The sequence below is a fragment of the Lipotes vexillifer genome, unplaced genomic scaffold, assembly GCF_000442215.2.
Source record: "Lipotes vexillifer unplaced genomic scaffold, Lipotes_vexillifer_v1.1 scaffold961, whole genome shotgun sequence".
Taxonomy (NCBI): domain Eukaryota; kingdom Metazoa; phylum Chordata; class Mammalia; order Artiodactyla; family Lipotidae; genus Lipotes; species Lipotes vexillifer.
This window is the reverse complement of record NW_006776468.1, coordinates 742781-752493: the sequence shown is the minus strand read 5'-3', so window position 1 is coordinate 752493 and position 9713 is coordinate 742781. Positions and strand designations below refer to the sequence as shown.

The 9713-nt window shown below is 39.6% G+C and overlaps 1 protein-coding gene and 1 pseudogene across 3 annotated transcripts in view; one reads left to right on the top strand and one right to left on the bottom strand.

The window, feature by feature from the left end:
- Positions 1-9713, top strand: part of TESK2 (testis associated actin remodelling kinase 2) — a 133285-nt gene that overhangs the window by 74028 nt on the left and 49544 nt on the right. The gene's annotated exons all lie outside the window — the stretch shown is intronic.
- LOC103074017 (BCL2/adenovirus E1B 19 kDa protein-interacting protein 3-like pseudogene) lies at positions 4867-5493 on the bottom strand (annotated as a pseudogene).

The window sequence follows — 9713 nt, the reverse complement described above, 5'->3', positions numbered from 1 at the left end:
AAGAGTGTCGATATAGCCTTCAAAGCAAATTTTATAATACTAGCATATTGGTAAAGGGGGGTCTTAATATTGTTTTTTCTTCTCTGTACAAAGGTAGAAAGTCTAATGACTTAGGAATTGAGTCTAAGTTCTAATTTCATATAACCAGAAAGTTTCTGTAAAATAAAATGTGGAATAAGCTTCAGTACTGTTTATGTCATCATCTGTGGAGAGTGAAGTAGTACAACCCCAGAAAGAAGGTGATTTTAAAAAAATTTATTGAGATATAATTGACATATAATGGAAGATGATTTTTAATATAAACAATGGCTACCATTTATTGAGTATGTATTATGGACCCCCGTTGATCGTTTTCCTACCCCGCCCCCATTTTTTACTTTCTAGACCTCTCCCATCTCAGCAAATGGAATTGCCATTCATCTATTACTTAGGCCAAAAACCTAGGTGTCATCGTTAATATCTTTCCTTTACACCCTACCTCAAACCTTCAGGTAGTTTAGCATTATCTTTAAAATATGCCCTGTCTGCCTACTACTTACTACCTCCACAAGCCAGCATCCTAGTTCAGTTCCCCTCTTGCCCCATGGTAGCCAGACTGAACTTTAAAAAGGTAAATCAGATCATACCATCCCCCACTGCTGAATTTCCTTCTGTGACTTTTTGTCACCCTTCAAATGCAATCTAAACTCTGGGCTTTGATGTACAAGGCCTTAATTTGTCCTGCCTGCCTCTCTGACCTTATTTCTGATCACTCTTCCTGTAGCTTACACCATCCTAACCACCACCCTTACTGACCTTTTTGTTTCTCAAATACACCAACCTCTTTCCGACTTCAGAGTCTTTGTACTTTCTTTTCCCGTTTCCTATAGTAATGTCTTTATCCCAGAATTATTTGGCATGCTTCTTCTGAGATATCCCCTCCTCATAGAGACTTTTGTTGACTAGCCTGTCTAAAATAGCCACCCAATATCACTATTTATCCCCTCATTCTGCTTTGTCTTTATAGTTCTTATCATCTTTGAAAATATTTATTTATTTATTCATGAATATCTTATTTATTCATTTATTCAATACAATATTTGTATTGTTTACAAATACTTGTAAACAAACAAGTATTTGTTTACTTATTGTTTATAGCCTCCAGGGTAGGGTGAGCTCCCTGAGGGTAGAACTTTATAATGTTCACCACTGTATTGGGTTAGCTAAAAAGTTTGTTCGGGTTTTTCCGTAACATCTTATGGAAAACCCGAATGAACTTTTTAGCCAACCCAATATTTCCAGTGCCTATAAAATAGTATCTATAGAAGCAGATACTACGTAGAAGCAAGCCAGTTTGCATCACAGAAATCTACAAAACTTAGAGTTCACCTCTGGATCTGAAGGTGGATGTCAGGCTTGGGCTGAAAATAGGAGGACTATTGAAAGTCTTTTCGGGATAACTGGGCCTAAAAGTCACCATCCCCATTCTTTGCAACTAATCAGTTAAGTCTCACCCACCCCGACAAGAGATGAATTTTTATTTTGGGAAAAAAATTGAACCAGAATGTTAGAATGCTTACCTACCTTCATACTAGGTAAGCATCTAAAATGACAGCAGATGGGAAAGGAACGTTATACTGAGAAGAGGGAGATGAAGGGATTGTCTGCATACCGAATGGTGAGGCTCTTGAGACTTCTAGTCCTCTTCTGTCACGTGGCTCTTAAGCAGGTAAGAATCATCTGCCTCCCACCCACACCCCCACCACCTGCCAGGAAACTGGTGGATTTGGAGAAATTGAAGAGCCCCAAGTAAAAGAAGAAAACTTTAAAATGTAACTACCAAAAAACCTTCTAATTACTATCTTCTAAATATATATCCTTCCAGGAGAGGTTAGAGAAGGAGCTGCATCAATGAAACAAGAATGGTATACTATAAAATAGGAATAATTAGAGAACCATAAAGATTCTCAAAGATTCTTGGAAATTTTAAAATATAATTATTTATTTATATATGGTTCTATATGATTATTTAGTTATGGTTTTATTTAAACCATTTGACTAGAAGGCCAAGGAGATAAAGTTGAGGAAACCATCCATTAATGGAGAAAAGCCAAAGATGGAAAATAAGAGAGAAAAGATAAGAAAATTAAAGGATCAATCTAGGAAGTCTGTTTTTGACTAATACAAGAACATTTTCTACAACTGAAGAGCATGAACTTCCAAAGTGAAAGGTCCTACCAAGTGCCCAGCACAATGAATGAAAAAAAAAGACCCACCCCAGAGCATAAGATTATGAAATTTTAGAATATGGGCAATAAAAATAAGATTCTAAGCACTTCCATGGGAGGGAGAATGAGATGCCATATAAAAGACTGAAAATTAAAATGGTATCAGACTTCTCAACACCAGCTCTGGAAGCTCTACCGATGGAACAATGCTTTCTGAGAGAAAATTATTTCCTACTTAGAATTCTATATCCAGTCAAACTACCAGTCAGGCATGAGAATAAAGACATTTTCAGACATGCAACATTTTGAAAACTTTGCCCTTGCGAAAGCTTTTCTTTTGAAGCTTCTGGGGGATGTATCCCATCAAAAACAAGGGGGTAAACAAAACAATTAAGTAAAAATAAAAAGGAAGGTGTAAGATCTGGAAAGAAGGGTGATAGCAAGACCTGCTGGATAACAGTCTAGAGAATAAGCAGTCCAAACTGGAGTGGGAGGATCAAGAACTCTAGGAGAAATATTGGGGAGTGGGGTTTAAGGAAAGAATTCATGGATTTCCAGATGTGTTTGACATGGTGGGCATTCATATCCAGAAGAATTTTACAATTCTCTTGGAGACTTTGGGAAGAATTAATGGTAGGCATATAGTAACTAAGCAAATGAAAAATTAGGCAAAACATTAAAAATTGTGCAAGAAATAAAATGTAATCATAATATATTACTTGGCTTAGTAGTGATTATAATCAGTCATAATAATGTAAATGCTGAGTTTTTGTTTCTCCTAAATATTGATTTTACCCCAAATTGTCTTTTACCCAGTATTTGAAAGGAAGTAATTTAAGAGGGTGGAACCCTCAGCTTCCACACTGGAAAGTCAGTAGAAGGTCAGAAATAGCAGTATAAGTATGTTAGCTAGAGCTGTGTTGGTAAATAGAAGAAACAGTAAAAGAATTGTTACTTACTCAGGGGAGTAGGATTCAGTGGTGATATGGGCAGCCCTGGGTTCTATTTTCATTATATACCTGCTTGAAGCTTTGTAAATTATAACTGAGGAAAATTAAGTTAGGAGGCAATTGCAGTCATCTAGAGAGAGCTTGGACTATGGGTAGCAGTGTAGGTGGAAAGAAGTAATTGGATTCTGGATATTTTTGAAAGTAGAGGCAATAGAATTTCCTAATGGTTTGGGTGTGGGATATTAGCACAAGGAAGCAGGAATCTAGAATGACTCTTATTTAGGTTTTTGACTTGAATGACTGGGAGAATTGAATTGCCAGTAACTACATTGGGGAAGACTGAATAGGGGACAGGTTTGGGGATGGGAGATCAGGAGATATCAAGTTGACAGTTGGGTAAACAAGTCTGGAATTCAGAGGAGAGGTTCAGGATGGTTGTGTCTCTTAGTAGTTAGGGGACCTTAGGTAAGTTATATAATCTCTGTAATCTCAGTTTTCTCATCTGTGAAGTAGAGAATAATAATAGTACTACTGTACCAGGTTGATGGTGATGCCGAAAACTTGGCCTCTCTGCACTGGTGCCAAATCGAATCTCGGAGACAGGGTTTTGGGCGAAGTGAAAAGGAATAGCTTTATTGCTTTGCCAGGCAAAGGGGGACACAGCGGGCTTGTGCCCTGAAAAACTGTGTCCCAACCTGGGGAGATTTGATGAGGAGTTTTAAAGCAGTGGTTCAAGGGTGGGGTTGCTGATAAGGATCAGGGTGTGTACAGGGCCTGCATGCCTTTAATCTGGCCTAGGTGGTCTCCTGATGAGCTTCTTGAAGTTAATTGAACTGTGATCTTCTCTGGAATGAAGAATGCTAAGTCTTCCATTTGTTGGGGGTTTAAGTTCTGTAGAAGAGCTCAAAGATATTGTTATGTGTATCCCTTGAGGTGGAACCAGGGCCCTGCCCCAAGGCTGCACTTTGTTTTTCTCTCTCTTTTTTTTTTGGTTTAAAATAATTTTTTATTGCCCAGAGTATTTTTTTCTAGTGTCTTATTTTGTTTGTTTGTTTTTGTTTTCTTTTTTAATAACTGTAAATTCAAGCTTAGAGAAGCTTGCCTTTGTCTTGAAAAACAAAACAATAAAACTTTTATATCAATTGCTAACCTGGACTCATTTTAAGAGAATGATGGGAGTTATCTTGCAAGAGTAAAATTTATACCATGAATGATGCAGGTCTAAGTCTGATGGTACTAAAAGGAGACAACAGCATTGTTGACAAAATTAAAAATAATCTGCTGGTGGCATTTGCAGAAAAGAAGCCCTTGCAAATTTCTAAACAACAGTAAACTCAGTTAGGAAATTCTAAAGTGTTTTACGGGCCAAAAAGGGAATGGTTAGTAAAAAATGCCTCAACAGAGTTTGAATAAAATACTGGATTTGAGAGTTACTGGAACTTGGATATGTAAAAATAGGTTGTAGGTTGGGTCATGCTTACAATGGTCTCAAGTTCAAATAAACTACTGTGACAACACACCACTTCACAAGTCACACGCTTTCCCAGGGGCTTTTCCTCTCCCTCAGTAGGTGCTGGCAGAAGGCGTGCTGAGTCGTTTTCCAATGTAGATGCTGAAAGGAAACACAGTATATTACGTTTCATCTGTTTCAACAGCTCTATACCAACTTGCCCACAGGCTGAACTGTTCCCAGGGGCTCTTCTTTTCCCTCAGTAGGTACTGGCAGAAGGTGTGCTTAGTCGTTTTCCAGTGTAGATGCCTAGCCCCAAAGCCAAAACATGGGAGAGGAAGAGAGATGGAATGAACACCTTAAGAAATTCTTCAGAGAAAATCCCCCCTTTTTTCATGGCTCCACTTTTCCTCATGCTTAAGGAAATGGAATGTTTAGGGTACCTGAAGTGGAACTCCTTAGGTGGAACGTTTTCAGGTCTACTGAACCAGTCAGATACTCAGTCTATGATTTTCTTCAAAGAATCCACTTCTTTCTCTCCTTCTGCAATTTCTTTTTCTGTCTGAGAGCTATGGTCCCTGCTGGTGTGCATTTCCACATCAAACATGATCTGCCCAACTTCTTGTGGGGAAGGACTATCTCAGTGAGAACTGCCTCTTGAACTACTCTGTCCAGATTCATGTTGTGCATCCAAAAGAATCTTTTCCATATCTCCATTGTGGATAGAGGATGAGGAGGGTACATGTTCTAGCCCCCCATTTTTCCCATTGCCATTGTCATTGGCCTTGCTGCTGTTCATGGGAAGCTCCACCCAGGAACTGCTGAGGCTGGCTGGTTGGGGCAGAGACTGTTCACATTCCTCACAGTTGTTGTTTGGGGCCGGCGGCTGCTGTACTGAGACAACATTGTTGCAGCAGGACCGTCTGGTTCTCAGGCAGCAACACTAGACTTTGTTTCTTTTCTTTTATTTAAACGAATATCTTGTTTTTTTATTTTTATTTATTTTTTTATTTTTGGCTGCATTGGGTCTTAGTTGCGGTACATGGGCTGTCTAGTTGAGGCGTGCAGGCTTAGTTGCTCCGCGGCATGTGGGAATTTTGTTCCCCAACCAGAGATCAAACCTGCGTCCCCTGCATGATTCTTTACCACTGGACCGCCGGGGAAGTCCCCTGCACTTTGTTTCTTGACTGCTCCTCCCTTGTCTCTGCATCCCCTCCCTTCCCAGATTAGCAGCTGTTTGAAAGGCTTCTGTGCCAAGGAGCCCCACAAGGTCCTGCTCGGTTTCACTGGGAGGATTAAATGAAATAACATACATAAAGAACTTATCATGGGACTTCTCTGGTGGCGCAGTGGTTAAGAATCAGCCTGACAGTGCAGAGAACACAGGTTCAAGCCCTGGTTGGGGAAGATCCCACATGCTGCTAGAGCAGCTAAGCCCGTGTGCCACAGCTACTGAGCCTGCCCTCTAGAGCCCGCACACCACAACTACTGAAGCACGTGCGGCTACAGCCGTGCTCCACAAGAGAAGCCACCTCACCACAGGGAAGAGTAGCCCCCGCTCACCGCAACTAGAGAAAGCCTGCACACAGCAACGAAGACCCAATGCAGTCAAAAATAAAGTAAATAAATTTATTTTTTAAAAAAAGAACTTATCACAATGCAAGGCACTAAATCTTAGCTATTATTTTTATTATTGATGCTGCTATTATTATAATCATCTGAAGCATCATATAATAAGGCTGTATAGCATAAAGCTTAAGAGTTAAGGATCCAAACAACCAATAAACAGATAACGTATTAAGCAAAACAAAAAGAGTTAAGGATCCAGTCCTGACTGCTGTTTGCTAGTTGTGTGACCTGGGGGAAGCCACTTAGTCTGTCTTCAGTTTTATCTGTAAAACGGAGGTAGTAATAGTACCTGTTACATAATGTCTTCATAAGGATTAAATGAGGTAATTCCTATAAAGTATTTAGAACAGTGTCTGACACATTATAAGTGCTCAGTAAATGTTATCTACTATTATCATTATTTGTGAACTCCTTAAAGAAAGAACCATCATGTTTATTTCTATGGACCCCACTTGATCCTCATTGCCTGGCACTGTGCTTAGTATATATGTGACAGGCCGTAAAAAAAATTTAAGTGTTCTGTTTATCTATGGAGAGTACAAACCTTGCACTTAGTATTTACTTGATACATGCCTGTTGTATTGAATTGGGGAAGAAATAAATCATTGGGAGAGTGTTTCAGAAGTATGCTCACATAATTTGAAGTTTGTGTTTATATTTTGCTATTTTGGTGTGAGTTTATGAGTAATTGTAGACTAAAGGATAAATTTGGGAAGGGGGAAGAAGCTTTTTCAGTGCTGGGGGAGACAATCTATATACTTGGGTTTGTGGATTTTAGTTCTCCTGAACTTCCTGGATTTAAAAAAAAAAGCATTTTGGGAACATTTAAAGTCACTGCACATATATGTATTAATAATTCTGCCTTTGTCAGGAGACTTGGTATTTTGCTGCTTGCATGGCAGTTTTGAGCAATGTGGTTTAAAATTTTCCGTGAAATAAAGAAAATACAGGGGCTTCCCTGGTGGCGCAGTGGTTGAGAGTCCGCCTGCCGATGCAGGGGACACAGGTTCGTGCCCCGGTCCGGGAAGATCGCACATCTGGGCCCGTGAGCCATGGCCGCTGAGCCTGCGCATCCGGAGCCTGTGCTCCACAACGGGAGAGGCCACAACAGTGAGAGGCCCTCGTACCGGGGGGGCGGGGGCGGGGGGAGACCTGGGGTGGGGGAGAACCATGGAGAGAAAAGAGAAAGCCAGACTGAACCAGCTCTGCTTAGTGTCACCTGATGTGAGGCTCTAGTGGTTGATGTCTGTTCAGCTGAGTTTTCCCTATGAGTTTTCGTATCTATGACCTCGCACAACCAGTTTTCCATGATGTAATACCTCTAAAACATGTTTGAACTGCAGCAAGCCTTACCCAAGGATAGTACTCCTTTTTTTATGGATCTAACATTCATAGCTCTTTTGGGCCTTGAGTTCTAAGCTATTTCCCTCTCTTCTCCTTTTTGATTATTGGTAATTTTTTCTAGTCTAAGAGAGCATTGGTATATTTGCTTTATTTGGGAGTAAGATGCAAAGCAGTTCATTTTATTTTTTTATTATTATCTTTTAATTTATTAATTAATTAATTTTTTTATGGCTGCTTTGGGTCTTTGTTGCTGCACGCAGGCTTTCTCTAGTTGTGGCGAGCAGGGGCTACTCTTCATTGTGGTGCGCAAGCTTCTCATTGCGGTGGCTTCTCTTGTAGCGGAGCACAGGCTCTAGGTGTGTGGGCTTCGTTAGTTGTAGCACATGGGCTCAGTAGTTGTGGCTCACAGGCTCTAGAGCGCAGGCTTAGTAGTTGTGGCACATGGGTTTAGTTGCTCCGTGACACGTGGGATCTTCCTGGACCAGGGCTCGAACCTGTGTCCCCTGCGTTGGCAGGACGATTCTCAACCACTGCGCCACCAGGGAAGCCCCACATTTTAATATTTTACTGTAGGTTTATTTCAGGCCTCTTAATTGTTTTTTTACCAAACTTTGGAGTCAGACATTTTTCTGGAAAGACCAGTACAGGTCAGAAGAACTCTTACAATATGGATGGTGCTTTTATTGCTCAAAGTTGGCAGTAGAAAGGCTTTTAAAGCTAACCAGTAAGATTTTCATTAGTTTACAGATAGATAGTTTTTTATGAATCAAAATGAAATTATTATTGAACCACTGGCCTTTTTCTTCCATACTGATTGTCACAGAACCTAATAGATCCAGATTCCAGTACCTTCTCTAATCTTTGTCAAGTCACTGAAATACTCTGAACCTCATTTTCCTAGATGATAAAATGGGGGTAATTTCATCTCAGGTAGTACCTATAAAACACCTAGCACAGTTTCCAGGTATATTGTAGGTGAGCAATAAGTAGTAATTTTCTTGACAGCTTTGATACAATGGCCACAGACCTCTTACTAGGTCCTGTTATGCAGAATTGAAGAGGTCCAAGTCTGACAGTAATGTCAGTTGTTTGTTTTTCAGAATGAGGATAGATAGATGTGTTTTAGACTATAATCACACCTCTCCCTCATTCTTCTGTTTAGGTAATAAACTTTTGAGAAGGCATAACATTTAAACTTTAGTGTTTAACTCTGAACTTTATACATAACTGAGAGTTCAATAAATATTTGACCCACTGGATGTAAATGCCACGAAGGAATATAATAACGTTATTATTTTCCTTATGGTTGTTTAGAAAGAGTCAAATCCCAAAGTCTATCCTAGATCTGTGAGCATTATAACATAGAATAGTGGCCCATAAATTTTTTTGATTATGTATTATTATTAGTTTTCTATGGCTGCTGTAGCAAATTGCCACAAACCTAATGGCTTAAAACAACATAAAAGTATTATCTTACAGTTCTGTAGGTCAGAAGTCTGATGGGTCTTACTGGGCTAAATTCAAGGAGGGCTATGTTCCTTTCTGGAGGCTCTAGGGGAGAATCTATTTTCTTACTTTCTTCAGCTTCTAGAGTCTGTTTTGCATTCCTTGGCTTGTAGTCCCCTTCTATCTTCAAAGCCAGCCAAGGCCAGTTGAGTCTTTCTCACATTGTATGCCTCTGATACTGACTCTTCTGCCTCCCTCTTCCACCTTTGAATACCTCTTGTGATTACATTGCACCCACTTTGCTAATCCAGGATAATCTCCCTAATTTAAAGTGAGCTGATTAGCAGTCTTAATTCCATCTGCTGTTTAATTTATTCTACTTGCCTACTAACATAACATATTCACAGGTTCTAGGGATTAGGACATGGACATCTTTGGATATCTTCTGTCTTCCATAGTATCCCATTAGGAAAACATTTTTGAGCACATCCCCAGGTGCTACGATCAACCCTTATTAAATATTAGTAAAACTTAATTTCTCTTTTTCATATTAAAAAAAATAAAAATTCTAATTTTCTTTCCATTCTTCAGTCTTGCTCATTCCCTAGTTTTGGAGACTGCTGACTAATAGTAGGGCCTTGAAAGGTCCTGCCTTGGAATAAGATTTTTTTTTTTTTTTTTTTTTTG